The following is a 14,490-nucleotide window of genomic DNA, read 5'->3' as shown; positions in this document are numbered from 1 at the left end:
AACTCTCTACCCACTAGAAATTTTTTTTCATTAGAACACATGAGATTTTATGTCATGTCCAAACATTAAAGTCTGCATTAACTAGAAATGCTTAGGATATTCTTGTCATACCTCTACATGTTTAAGTCCTCTTTTAGCCTAAACACTTTTTTACCTAAAAGTCATTCAAGGGAAATTCCATGACAGAAGTAATATGAAGAAAAGTAAAAAGAAAAAAAAAATTGTCCTTTTATCTGTATTTAATTTGTTGATTTTAATTTCACTAATGGTCCCATTGATCTTCTCTTAAAAAAAACAAAACAAACCCAAAACCAAACAAAAAAACAGAAGCTCTTGATCCGTGATACTTTCTCTAGATTATCTCCATTGTGTATATTTTTGCTGACATCCGCCCTCATTCATCTCTGTGAGGTAAGCAATAAATTTTCTCTTTTTTTTTTTCTGTAACTCTAATTTTCATTACAATTTCCTGAAACACGCTTCTCATAATTGCCATAGCAGTTTCTATTAGACTTAAGAGTTTCTTTACTTCGGCTTCATGCAAAATGCCACATCTCTACTGGATAACACTTTAAAATATTATTTTATCTGTAATGAAATTGCATATCAAGATAGTTTTTATCACAGTGTTAAAAAATGTTAAAATTACTTTAGGGTAAAGCCTTGACTTGGACAGAAGTGTAGAAATGTAAAAAGAATTTCCCTTCAGTTTCTCTGAATTAATTTATGAATCCTAGAAACCCTGAAAGAAAATGGTTTTGTTAAAATGAATGGTACACATCTCCAGGGTCTGAATTTTGTATGTACTCATTTGACTTCTACAAGCAAATACCTGAAATTTGCAACGTGATGGAAAAGTGAGAAAGGAAAGCTTAAACTTCTAGCTGAAGAGAGACATAAAAAAAAGAAGTCACCATTTAATATTTGCTTTAGATTTGTAGGTGAGTGGTTGGATTGCTTCCTTGGCTGTGAAGAAGCAGAAGAGATGATTTAAGAAAACTAACTCAGATACACTATGAAAGGCTTAATTCTATCCCAAATAATTGAGAAAACTGCTGCTTTAAAGAGTTACCTTAATATCTAATTATATTTGAAATTTTTAAAATTACCTTGGTCTGAACTCCAAGTTGTTTTTCTGTAGCTTCTCACAACAAACAGCCACATTCATAATGAGACAGGAAACAGAGTTGAGTTCTGTATCTGCTAAAGCTGCCTGTAGAAAATTAAGAGATCAGAACAAAAGAATGACTTTTACTGACATTCCTTAGTGACAGAAAACCATCCTTTCATCATCCCTAACTTCTCGATTGGCTCACACAGGCAGAGGAATTACACAGATTTTTTTCACTTAAGCCTTTCTGTAAAAGCACCTGAAGATCAGCCAGGACATTACGAGACAACTCAAAGGGCACTTGACCCTTACATATGTACTGCTAAAATTAATACCTAAAAGTAGGATTCAGCCTGGGATTCAAACATCTGAACTCCTGTTACAAACATGTATTGTCATTTTAGACTTTTCTTGGCACTTGAAATGTCGCAAACATTGCAGAACTTTGCAGGACCTGGTTTTCATGGGGGACTTCAACTACCCTGACATATGCAGGAGGAACAACACAACGAAGAACAAACAATCCAGGAGGTTCCTGGAAAGCACTGATGATTACTTTCTGACATGTGATGGAGGAGCCATTGAGGAACAATGAGGAACCCCATACTAACAAACAAGGAAGAACTCATTGGTGATGTAAATGTTGGGGGAAGCCTAGACTCCAGTGACCATGAGATTGTGGAGCTCAGTACCATACAAGGAGGAAACAGGACGATAATTAAGATTGCAAATCTGGACTTCAGGAGAGCAAACTTCAACCTTTTCAGGGACCTTCTTTAGAAGAATCCTGTGGGAATGGGCCCTTGAGGGAGGAGGGGTCCCAGAGAGCTTGTTAATATTCAAGGATCACTTGGGCAAGAAATTGAGCAAAGGGGCAGAAGACCTACATGGATGAACAAGGAACTGTTGTCAAAACTCAAAGACAACCATGAGACATTCAAGAGGTGGAGTCAGGGACAGGTGCATGGGATGAATATAGGGATGTAGTCAGAGCATGCAGAAATGTGACAAGGAGAGCCAAGGACTATTTGGAATTGTATCAGGCTAAGGATATCAAGGACAACAAGAAGAGCTTCTTCACACACACCAATAAGAGGAAAATTATGGGAAATGTGGGGCCACTACTGAATGGAGCAGGGACCCTGGTGACAGAGTATGCAGAGAAGACAGAGATACTGAATGCTTTCTTTGCTTCAGTCTTTAATGCCCAGGCCAGCCCTCAGGAGTCCCTGACCCAGGAGACCAGGGAGAATGTCTGCAGAAAGGAAGTATTTCCCTTGGTTGAGGAGCATTGGGTTAAAGTTCATTTAGACAAACCTGGTACCCATCAGTGCATTGGCCCTGACAGGAGGCACTCATGAGGGCTGAGGGAACTAGTGGACATAATTGCTAAACCACTCTCAATCATCTTTGAAAAGTTATGGCAATCAGAGAGGTGCCTGAGGACTGGAAGAAAGCAAATCTCACCCCAGACTTCAAAAAGGACAAGAAGGAGGACCCTGGGAACTACAAGCCAATCAGCCTCACCTTAATCCCTGGAAGGGTGATGGAACAGCTCCTCCCATCTGTAAGCATGTGGAAGACACGAAGGTGATCAGGAGTAGTTAGCATGGATTCACCAGAGGGAAATGATGCTTAACCAACCTGACTGCCTCCTACAACAGGACAACTGGCTGAGTAGAGTAGGGAAGAGCAATGAATGTTGTCTACCTGTACTTCTGCAAGGCTTTCAACACTATCTCCCATGACACCCTCACAGTTAAGCTTAGGAAGTGCTGGCTGGACAAGTGGATAGTGAGGTGGATTAAGAACTGGCTCAATGGCAGGTCTTAGAGGGTTATGGCACAGAGTCTAGTTGGAGACCTGTAACAAGCAGTGTCCTTCAGGGGTCTAGGCATGGTCCAGTTTAACTGTACTGGACCAAGTACAGTAAAGTACTGTTTGACATATTCATCAATGACTTGGATGAAGGGATAGAATGCCTCCTCAGCAAGTTTGCTGACAATATGAAACTGGGAGGAGTGGCTGATACTCTGGAGCGCTCTGCTGTCTGTTATTCAGAAGGATCTAGACAGGCTGGAGAGATGAACAGAGAGGAATCTTTAGAAATACAACAAAGGCAAGTGCAGGGTCCTGCACCTGGGGAGAATAACCCCATGCACCAGTACATGCTGGGGGCTGACCTGCGTTGCCAGCAGATCAAGGGAGGTGATGCTCCTTCTCTACTCAGCTGTGGTGAGGCCTCACCAGCAGTACTGTGTCCAGTTCTGGCTCACCACTACAAGAGAGACATGAAGGTCCTGGAGCAAGTCCAGCAAAGGACTATTAGAATGGTTAAGGGTTTGGAGCATCTGTCATATGAGGAAAGGCTGAAGGAGCTGGGCCTGTTCAGCCTAGACAAGAGAAGGCCCTGGGGGCGGATCTGATAAATGTGTATAAGTATCTGAAGGGAGGGATGGTGACAAGAGGATGAGGCCAGACTCTTCTCAGTGATGCCAAGTGATAGGATGAGAGGCAACAGGCATGAACTGAAACACAGGAAGTTCCACCTGAACACGAGGAAGAACTTCTTTACTGTGAGGGTTACTGAGCACTGGAATAGGCTTCCCAGAAAGGCTGTGGAGTCTCCTTCCCTGGAGATATTCAAGAGCTGTCTGGACACAGTCCTCAGCAATGTGCTCTCGGTGACCCTGCTTGAGCAGGGAGGATGGACTAGATGACCCCTGAAGGTCCCTTCTGTGAAATATCTGGCACAACATTGCAGAATATCATTTGGATCACTGCATGCATCATCACCTTCTAGCCGGTAAGATATTCCAGGACACCTAAGTAGACAGTAAATGTCTAATGTTCACGCAATTGAAGCCCCCTCCTAGTCGCTCACTCTACAGAGCAATTCATCTCACCAAATGTAGATGTCTGCTCTAGGATATGATTAGTATGTCTAGAAATCATTAACTGTACTGAATGGACCTCTTTTGGCTAAGATGAGTTTAGACACTTAGCTGTTATACAGATACTTATATAGTGGATATACAAATTTAGCTATGTAAATCTTCAAGGTTTAGACCTACCTCAAATATTTTTATTGGGTTTTTAACACTATGTTATCCAGTCAGTGAATCCTATCTAATTAAGTGTATGAAATAATAAAGACTATTAATAAAAAAGGACATAGAAGGTGTTTTAAAGTAGATATAGCATCAGCTTGGGAAATAAACACACTAAAATCTCTGCAGAAAGGTATTTTTAAAAGTAATTTTCACAATATTTTGGCAGTAGACCTGTATCTCCATTGCTGATGTTTCTTCATCTCTATTTCATGACTTACACCTCCCCGATACACTAAACCATTCTTGTAGGCTGATGCCAAGTAGCATAACTTTCAAAGCTTGAATAGAGCTCATGCATATCTCTTGGGAGTCCTTGGTGAAATCCTGCCCAGTCTAGAGACTGAGCTGTCATAGTGATGGTCATATAAGCTTTATTTAGTGTCTGAGTAGTGGTCATCTTTCCACAGTCCTTTCAGTTATCCTTCTGCCTTTTGCAAGCTTAAAATATATTACTTTTCTCACTGCATGCCATTTACAGTATTTTGTCACCATCATCACTATCTCTGCAAAGAAGAATGGGACCTAGCAGATTGCCTTTATATCTAGTAGGAGCAGTTCAGAACAGAAATGTGGAGTGTAGTCCACACTGAACCACGTGCAAGAAGGGGAGCCAGAAACTTCTATCCTTGCCCAGCAAAAAGACTGGAAAAATAATTTCTCTTTGCCTGGCTGGGGCTTTCATGGAAATCCACATAGGTAGTGGATATATCCATATATAGTATTTCACATATGGCTAATGTTACTTATTTCCATCCCTCAAGAGATTAAAAATGCCGAAGAATTTTGCTCTAGAACTTCTAGATTTTAATACAATGAAAGCGTCTATATTAGTTCCCCCTTGATCTTACAAGAAGGACCAGGGCCCTGGTGAGTAGAATTACCTTGAAGTTTTCTTTAAATTGATTTATTACTCCTTAGAAATCTTTCACCTTCACCAGTGCAACATTGGGAATTGAGCTATAAAATTCTACAGGCTCTTCAATCTATTGTTGAGGTTTAAAGAGAATTTTTAGTTTGTGCACTTCAGAGTACACAAAAATCTTTAACTATATTTCTCCATTTAAAAAAAAAAAAAGAAAAGAAAGGAAAGAAAAAGTAATCTTCAGTGCAACAAGAAAATTATAAACTTTGAAAAATACAAGGAATAAAACTTTAAAATTAAAAGCAAAACTGAAGCTGAAGAGTTATCCTCTGCTGAGAAGTCTTCCATTATTTTTTTGGGGGGGATATATTTTTTTCTTGTCTGTTTTTTTAATATGCTCGTCACAGGTTTTAATTTCATGATTTCTGTTCTCCTGGAGTTCTGTATGTTAAACACCAGTTGTGTAATTATTACAGATTCAAATTGTATTACACTGGAGGAAAGAGATCTGTATCCCCCTAACATACTGTTAAACATTTCTGTGTTTCCATTAGATTTAACTGCTTTAACGATATGGGCTGTCTGCTCCAAAAAGGTTTTCTTTTCAGTATTGCTCCCCTGAATGGTTTTATTCTTCCATATTATATAAATACATCCATGTGCTCTCCTCAGATCATATAGTAATCTAGCACTTTTACTGGCAGCTAGGCGAAATTCTGCTTTACATGTAAGATTTAGTAGCCTTATAGAATTTAGCTTAAAAATCTTATAAACAGAAAAGAACACAGATGATTGCTTAAATACATTTTGTTTTAAATTGTGTAGTTTATGTGTAACATAAGTAAGTGTACTTCAGAGAACTTAAGAAGAATCATATTCGAACAGCTTAGGCCTTTGGCTGTGGGACACAGAGGGAACAAAGCCTTTCACTAAAGAAAACCTATGAGAAGCCCCTGCATTATTCTTTCCATTTTCCTGTACTCATTTAAGTTATTAAACTGCACGTAACAATATTTGATAGATCTTACAGAAAAACAGACAAGCAACCAAGGTATGGGATTAGACACTATGCTTTATGACTGTTATTTCAGAATACGCAGAGACACCCATGAGACCAGTCCTTACAAGCAGTTGCACATATCCGTCGGAATTAATGGAAAAACTCATGGTATTAAAGACAAGCACAGATGCTTTCAGGAAATTAACACTATTCCCTATGCTATTTATTCTCACTCTGTGCTTTTATCTTTCTGTTAATACTGGGTATTAGATGAAGACAATCAAGAAACTTCATTGCGAACATACAGGGCACTTACTTTAACATTGAGATGGCAGTAGCCTGTCAAGAATAGATATACTCAAGTTCTGTGGGTTCCTCCCAGCTGTTTCCTCAAGACAAGACAAAAAGTCTCTAAAGATAAAAAGGTATTTAAAGCAGTAAAGACAAAGTGACTGAAGAGTTAAACATCTTATAATATTGAATTATAATATTGACTTATTATATTGAACACTGAAGAAAATATCATTATATCATTTTACAAATTCCTATTATGGTGATATATTTAATAATTGTGCGTTTCTGGTCCTGACATCTCAAGGAACTTTTAGAGAACTACATCAGCTTCTTATAAAAGAAACAAAAAAACCCAAAATATGTAAAAAACCATATTGTATAGGGAACAACTGATAGATGGGGACACTTAAATCTAGAAAACACAGAAGGACGATGGTAAAGGCTTATAAGAATACGTGTAGCACCAAAAAAGTGGACTAGGAAATAATCAATCTCAGAAACATGAGAATTATTGTTCATGAAGTAAAATTAGGAAGTGGAAGGTATAATCTGTTCCAGAACAATCTAATAGTGGTTATTCCTCATGCACCCTAAAAACTGTGGAGTACATAACCATAGGAACTTGTCAAAGCAGCTTACATGAATGATAAACCAATTAGATAAATTTGTGGAAGAGGAATGAAATCTTGCTTAAAATGAACCCGAGTTTCTGTCTGACTACATGAAATTCGGATTCTTTTTGTTTTGGTTTTTGTTTGGTTTTTTTTTTTTTTTTTTTTTGTTTTTTTTTTTTTTTTTGCGGGTTATCTGTTTTAAAAAAACTGAAAGAGAGACAGAAACACTAACATGGCAATATTGTCATTGTGCCTAAGCTTTTATGTACAATCATTGTCTAATTTTTCACAGGATTTTTGCCTTCCTTGGATTAGGATTAATTCTGATTTGAATTAAGGTTAAACATTTAAGGTCATTTTGTTTATATAGCACCTACTTTGTTTCTTCCGGACCTGCATATAGTAGATGTGAGTGCAGAGAAACAGGCACAAGACAGAAAGAAAAAGAAATACATCTCATTCAGGAATTTATTTATTTTTTTATTTTAGTTAGTCAAATTCTGTTCTTTCTTCTTCTACAGTTTTTGTTTAATGCTGGGACGTCACCATCACTAATTATGTGAAGTGCTTTTTAAATGTCCGTTCGTCATTTTCTGGATGCCAGATCTGAGATATAAAGATCAGATTTTCCGAGCAGACGAAAACTCCCTTTTACGAATAATATCGATTACATTCTACCACTATTTACTGATACAAAATGCTAAACAGTCCTGAAAAATAATGTCTGAGATATCTTAGACTGGGCACTCTAAATAAGTACAAAACTTCTATATTAGTCTCTCTATATCTCAGTTCTTTGCTATAACTTTTGAACTTTACAGAACTACTCCAATCAGGAATTTATATTTATAATATGCCTTTTTTTTGGTCCTGACCTTTTAAATTTGTATTCAGAACTAGGTTCATAGTTTCTAATAAGTAAAATTATGAACTACATATGGGACAGGGAAAAAAAGACAAAATGCAGCAAATATACTCAACAGTTTTTTGGTAACTGTCTATTTTCTTTCTGCTGAATGTAAATAAATCTAACAATGTAGATTGCACAAATAATGAGAAAATATAACCTTTGCAAAGAAGACTAGATGAAAACTACATAAACAACTTCCATAATGGTATTTTATAAGTATCAATGCTTAGGTTTGCAATATTCTGTTCTATGAGCATTTTTTTTTCTTTATTGCAGTGTGTGCATGTGTGTGTATACATGTGCAAATAAAACATATATTAAAAATGAACATTTCTTAAAATTTGCCATGCTAACAGATTCATGAAAGGTCAAGGCTTAAACTTTTTTTGCTCAGTGTAGTGTCACAGATTTTACCATGTGTAAAAAGCAATTTTTATTTTCCAAAACAGCTGTTCACAAAGTGGAAATGAGTTTTTGCAGATTACATAGTGAGGAGAGCAAAGGCTAAAGACAGCAAACAGTAATTTTGATTCGGCTCTTTAATCACATGAAGATGATTTACTGCATTAAAGCTGAAGTTGGATAAGTAGTTAACCTGGGTCTCATTAAAGAAATCTGAAGAAAGAACTCAAAAGCTGCTGATTTTTTTATGAAATGTCCTTTATTTACTCTCCCTGATTCTGTTTAAGTAACTCTTTATTTAAATAGTTGCCTTTGCCTCTGGGTGAACAAAAAGACTTAGAAGCAAGGCTCTATCATTTTTACTGTCTATTATTATGTCTGCCTCGTAGACACACCACCAATTCAGGCAACGATTAACAATGTAATTTTAATTTTTCTTTTTCTGTATCTCTAGCATTATTGGAATATCTGAATTGCTTCTTACAACATTGTTTTACTATTAGGTAAGAAAGTGATATAACAGTATTCCCTTGATTTCTAACTTTTTTTTGGATTACACTAATATTTGTGATCTGTCTTAACCTGGGCTCAGTTAGTTATGGTATGAAAACCAAAGCACTTTGAAGAAGTATGAAGATTCTTAAAAAAACCCAGTTTTTAACAACTTTTCGTATTTGTATTTTAGGACTAATTGAAACATAATTCACTTTTGAACTCCAACTGGCCGTTCCACATCAGAAAGAAATATGCAGAAAATAATGATATGTCACATAATTTTCCAAGAAGGTATTTGTTGCATATATCATATATCCTGAAAGCATCTTACAATTAATTGGCCTTTAAAAAATATTTTATAGTAATTGAAAGCAAATTGTTCGAAAGCTTTTTCATGTAATCTCTCTTCTTTTTTTCAGGTTTGGTCAAATTACTTCATAATATTTCATTTTGGTGGGTGCTTAAACAGTTGATTGTCTTTTCTGTTTACGTATGTTTAAAACACATCTAGATTATCTACATGTTTAACTCATTTGCTATGTCTTGTCTACTCGAGGGTGAGCACTGAGAGGGACGCCAGTCCAGTACATCCTGGTCACCATTTATAGGAAATGCAGATTCCCAGTCCAGACAAGGGCTAAGGTGCAGTCTAGCAATAGGGGTAGGAACCAGGTCACACCACACAACAAAAGATCAAGCTAAATGTAATCATAAATGAGAAATCACACTGTCTGGTTAGTGGAAACTTCATATGTATATCTCAGGTTTGGCCTGGGGGCTTAAGAGATGCTCTATACAACATTAAGCAACATCTGGTCTTGTGCAAGGTGTGTGGAATGAAAATCATGTTGCAGTGGGGTAAGCGTACTGAACACATTTCATCCATGCTGATGCCAGAGGAAAACATACTGATGATCCTAAGAATTACTTAGAGACAGAGACTTACCAAATTTTGGCATTGAGAACAGTAAAGTTTGGGTATCGAAAAACCATAAATACCGATAGTTTTTGTGTGGCATTAGAAGCTTGGGGAGAAACTTGATTTGAATTCAAGTTATTAAAGCAACTGGTAGCAGCTGACTGCAATGAGTGTAAAAGTGAAACAGGAGAGCACTCATACAGACAGGGAATGAGATTTCTTCAGATTTGTCCTTGATAAACATTTATGAACACTTGTGTAAGGAATAAAAATAATTGGAAGAGAAACATGCATGCCTCATGATGACAAAAAATATGTTTGTGCCTAATAGATTGGAGAAATTGTTCAAGAATTGTTTATTCTTATGGAAAGATTGCCCTGTAGAGTGCTGCCAAGGACGGTTTCAGCTTGAATAACTATCTATGTAATGACATTCACTTAAGTTACAGTGACTTCTAAAGTAAAGTTAGACATCACTGAATATTGAATGCATGGTTTTTTTGTGTTTGTTTGGGTTTTTTTTTTCCCTTTTTACTTCCTGCCAAATGAAGGCATAAAATGTGTCATTAAATCCGAGCAGGAAGGACACACTTTGTTTCATGAAAGTGTGATTTCTTCTTCCAGCAATGGGACCAAAGTTTTTTATGATTGAAAAAAGATTTGTTTATGTATTCGTATTTCTACTTAGTTGTAAAAAAGAAATAGGTAAAATATAAACTCAAAACATCCATTTCTGTTCCTGTCCACAGATTATGGAAGAGGTGGTGGTGTGTTTTAAGCCCATATGTCAGTAAGTACCATGCAGCTGCTCACTCCCAGTAGGATGAGGAGGAGAATCAGAAAAACGTAAAAACCCATGGGTTGAGATATGACCAGTTTAATAATTTAAATAATTTAAATAAAGTAAATAAAGTAAATAGAGCAAATTAAGTAAATAATGTAAATACTACTACTAATAATAATAAAGAGAGAGGAAAGAATACTGCTCCTTGAGAAAACACAAACGATGCACAGTACAATTTCTCACCACCTGCTGACTGATGCCAAGCTCATCCCTAAGCAGTGATTTGGCCCCTTCAACTAACACTCCCCTATTTATATACCAAGCATGACATGCTGTTGTATGGAATACCCCTTTGGCCAGCTCAGGTCAACCATCCTGGCTATGTTCCCTCCCAGCTTTTTGTACCGTACTCACTGGCAGAGCATGAGATACTGAAAAGTCCTTGATCAAGGGTAAGCATTATTTAGCAACAACTAAAACATTGGTGTGATATCAGCATTATTCTCAGACTAAAGCCAAAACACAGCGCTGTACCAGCTCCTAGGAAAACAAACAAACAAACAAACAAAATACCTCCCAAACAAACAATCAAAAAACCACTCTCTCCTAGCTGAAACCAGGACAGATGGGTTTGCTAACTTGTAAAACAGAACAAAATGGCTGGGATTCTGCCTCTTGTACATAGATTGTCCTGGACAGTAATATGCACTTTCTAAGTCTGTAAACAGTTTTTCATACCAAAGGACCTGTAGTTTTCTTATGAATATACTAGTTAGCTGTGCTCTTATGCTTTGCTGAATTCCTGTACTCTGACATGATAAACCCAAATTATGTGTTCCTTAGTGTGGCACTTAGACAACCTAACTCAAATGTTCTGGTAAATTCAACACACATTAGGGAAATGCACTGTATTAGGAGAACATTAAATCACTTCTGCAGTTAAAGATGGAATTTTCTACAGTTAAGGCTAACACATTCCCGTAAGAATTGGTCAAAAAGTTCTACTAAATGTGCCTGTTCAGGAAAAAGCCAACATAAATTATTAAGTTATTGCAATCAGGCTGCCCAGGGAAATGGTGGAGTTATCATCTCTGGAGGTATTTTAAAGATGTATAGATGTGTTTAGAGACACAGTTTAGTGGTGGATTTGGCAGTGCTAGGTTAACAGTTGGACCCAATGATCTGAAAGGTCTTTTCTAACTTAAATGATTCTGCAGTTGCACAATCTTTATTAAAGACAATGGTTAACATGCAATATCCCTCTCATTTATGTAAGCAACAGGGGTAAGAAAGAAAATATATACCTACATATGTGGGGGTTGGTTTTTTTTTAGAGTGGGATTTGGGGTTTTTTTTTCTTTTTTTTCAGTTTGATATGTGAATAATGTAAGGATGATGGACTAAATCTGAACTATTATGTTAGAATTATTTTAGAATAAGCTCCTTGGAGACTTCAAATCCCAGGAAAAAGTAAAAATTGTGCATATAGTATCTTTTCTGTTTTTCTCTTCACTACTTGAGGAAAGAATTTATTCCACGTTTACCCTTTTTACTACCAGGAAAGTCTGAAAGATGAGAAGCAATAAAAAGATGAAGTGCTAGCTTCTGGAAAAAATACATAACCACAGCTTTATGTAATGTCTGCATCTTTCTTACCTCAACAGGGCACAACATTGGTAATATCTGCAGACAAATGTTCCTCTGCCTTCCACCTTCCTTCCCCCTGGGACTGTTGCATGGCTACATAGGACAAAGACTATTAACATAAGAAATTAACAGGGAATTAACATAAAACATAGGAATTGTCTATATGGACAAGGATGAAATAAAGTTGTGGAGCTGTCTCCTAACACACTACCTTCAACAGTAAATAATTCTCTTCTGGAGTGCAACTGAGCTAAATATTATTCTGAAGAGAAGATACAATAGGTAAAATTACTTCCAAAGAACTAATGAAAAATGAGGTGAAAAAGTACGTTTCTGAGGTTGATTATTAAAACAATGACACTGTTTACTCAACACTGTTTTATTTATACTTCATGTTGATTTGTTTTTACAAATTATATCCACTCAATTGCATTGTATGGATATTATAATATATATATGTGTGTGTACATATACAGGTACTTGCTAAGTGCAGGTGAAGGATTTGGGGTTTTTTATTTCCTCTGAGCCCTCGTAATGGAATTTTATTTTGATACTGAAACAACCTTTTGAGTGTCAATTTCCTAAGATGAACACATTTAACAATACTTCTGAGATAATTTAACAATACTTCTGAGATAAGTGCATAAGGAGAATGCATATATTACATCAGCCTAATACATACTGACATGTTTTATGAGATACGTATGTATTTAGTAACTTCCTATACTATCAAGGAACAGACTTCATGACTGTTAAAGGTATTGTTTTATAGTTTCTTAGCCAACTATTTTCCAGGACTGCAGAACTGTAGGAGTTCAATGCAGTTAACTGGAGCACAGTGGGCATGGAAAAAAGCTGACACCATACTTCAAAGGTAGCTTCTATTAAAAAAAAAAAATTAGCTGATGAGTTACATTTAGTTAGATAAATAAAAACCTCACAACATTTGCATCATTTTTCATACCAGCAGTAAAGTGATTTGGGGAAAGCAAAGTATCTTTTCTGAAAGGTCCTATTCCTGCAACTAAAAGTTAATCTTCTCTTCTTTGCTAATGGCAAAATCCTGCCATCTTTTCTCAGCTCCATTTCCCCAACCATGACCAGACTTCACAAAGTAAGCAATCACCAACAGTAAATCAGAAATAGTATTTTGCATTTCATATTATAGCAGTGAAAAGTTAGGTTGCCATCAAAAGCAGCAAGGATCTACACAGTGCTTGCAGTTAAAATATTATGAAAATAAATCAGATATATTTTTAAATGATAGATTAAATGTTTATGAGGTAAGGATCAAATCTACCTTGTTTGAAAGGCATTGGTAGGCTCTTTAAAAAAAATCAGCAAAAGCTGAAAAATAATTAAGATTATTTATTATATTGCCTGTTTGAGAGGTTGCTGAAGAGACCGATACGTTTTTATTAACAAAAGTTAAATATCCTCTTTTAAAATTACCTTTTTGATTCTGGCAGCTGGGTCTAAAGGCAAACAGTAAGTGGGATGTAGTAAAGATCAGTGTAGTTGAACAGTCATTTGTTCTGATAATTAGAAAACTCTGTCAAAGCAAAGAGGGAAAATGTTGGGAGTCCACAACCTTAAAATTTTTAATTTCATGTATTGTAGATACTACATAAATAATCATATGTTTATTTTCATAAAACAGCTACCTGTTGTTTCAGTGAGAAAGGAAAGGTACTAAATTATAAAACTAATTACACTACAGGGAAAGATACAATTCCAGCTCCTCCATTTGCACTGCAAAAATGTACGTTCAAAAATAGTAACCAGGTAATGAAATAACATAAAAGGTTCTGTTCCTAGACACCTTCACTTGTTTTGAATGCTTTCTGAGAGTGATTAATACTTCTTAAAGATCTCTCACTATTAGGTCTTGTGGTAGTATCTCACATACAGATTTTTCTGCTCTTGGCCTTTCTCTTTTAGCCTCTCTCTGTCATCTTTTCTTGGCTTATGTTATCAGCCTAAATTTAATCTATTCAGAACTGATTGAATGCTAATTTCCTATTACCTTTCTTTCCTACAGCTCCTTTTTCAATCACCTTTTCTTTTTGGACCTGTTCTTCTCTGTGTCACTTCCTTTTGTCCAAACTTGCCAGCCTCAGCACTACAATTCTGCCTCAAACCAATAAAATACATCTTGCCAGTCTCTTTTGGCCCAGATGATTTATTTCTTTTTCTTTCTTTATGAATCCTTTCTTTTGACTGTTTATTCATTCAGACTCCCTAGCATCTTCAAGAGTTTGAAAATCTTAATATTTTTAAGGTTTAGAATAATCTTCCTACTATTGCTAGAATTGCCTAGATTACTTAGTATTTTCCTT

The sequence above is a fragment of the Strigops habroptila genome, chromosome 2 (assembly GCF_004027225.2).
Source record: "Strigops habroptila isolate Jane chromosome 2, bStrHab1.2.pri, whole genome shotgun sequence".
NCBI lineage: Eukaryota > Metazoa > Chordata > Aves > Psittaciformes > Psittacidae > Strigops > Strigops habroptila.
The sequence above is the reverse complement of the archived record's forward strand: the minus strand, read 5'-3'. Positions refer to the sequence as shown.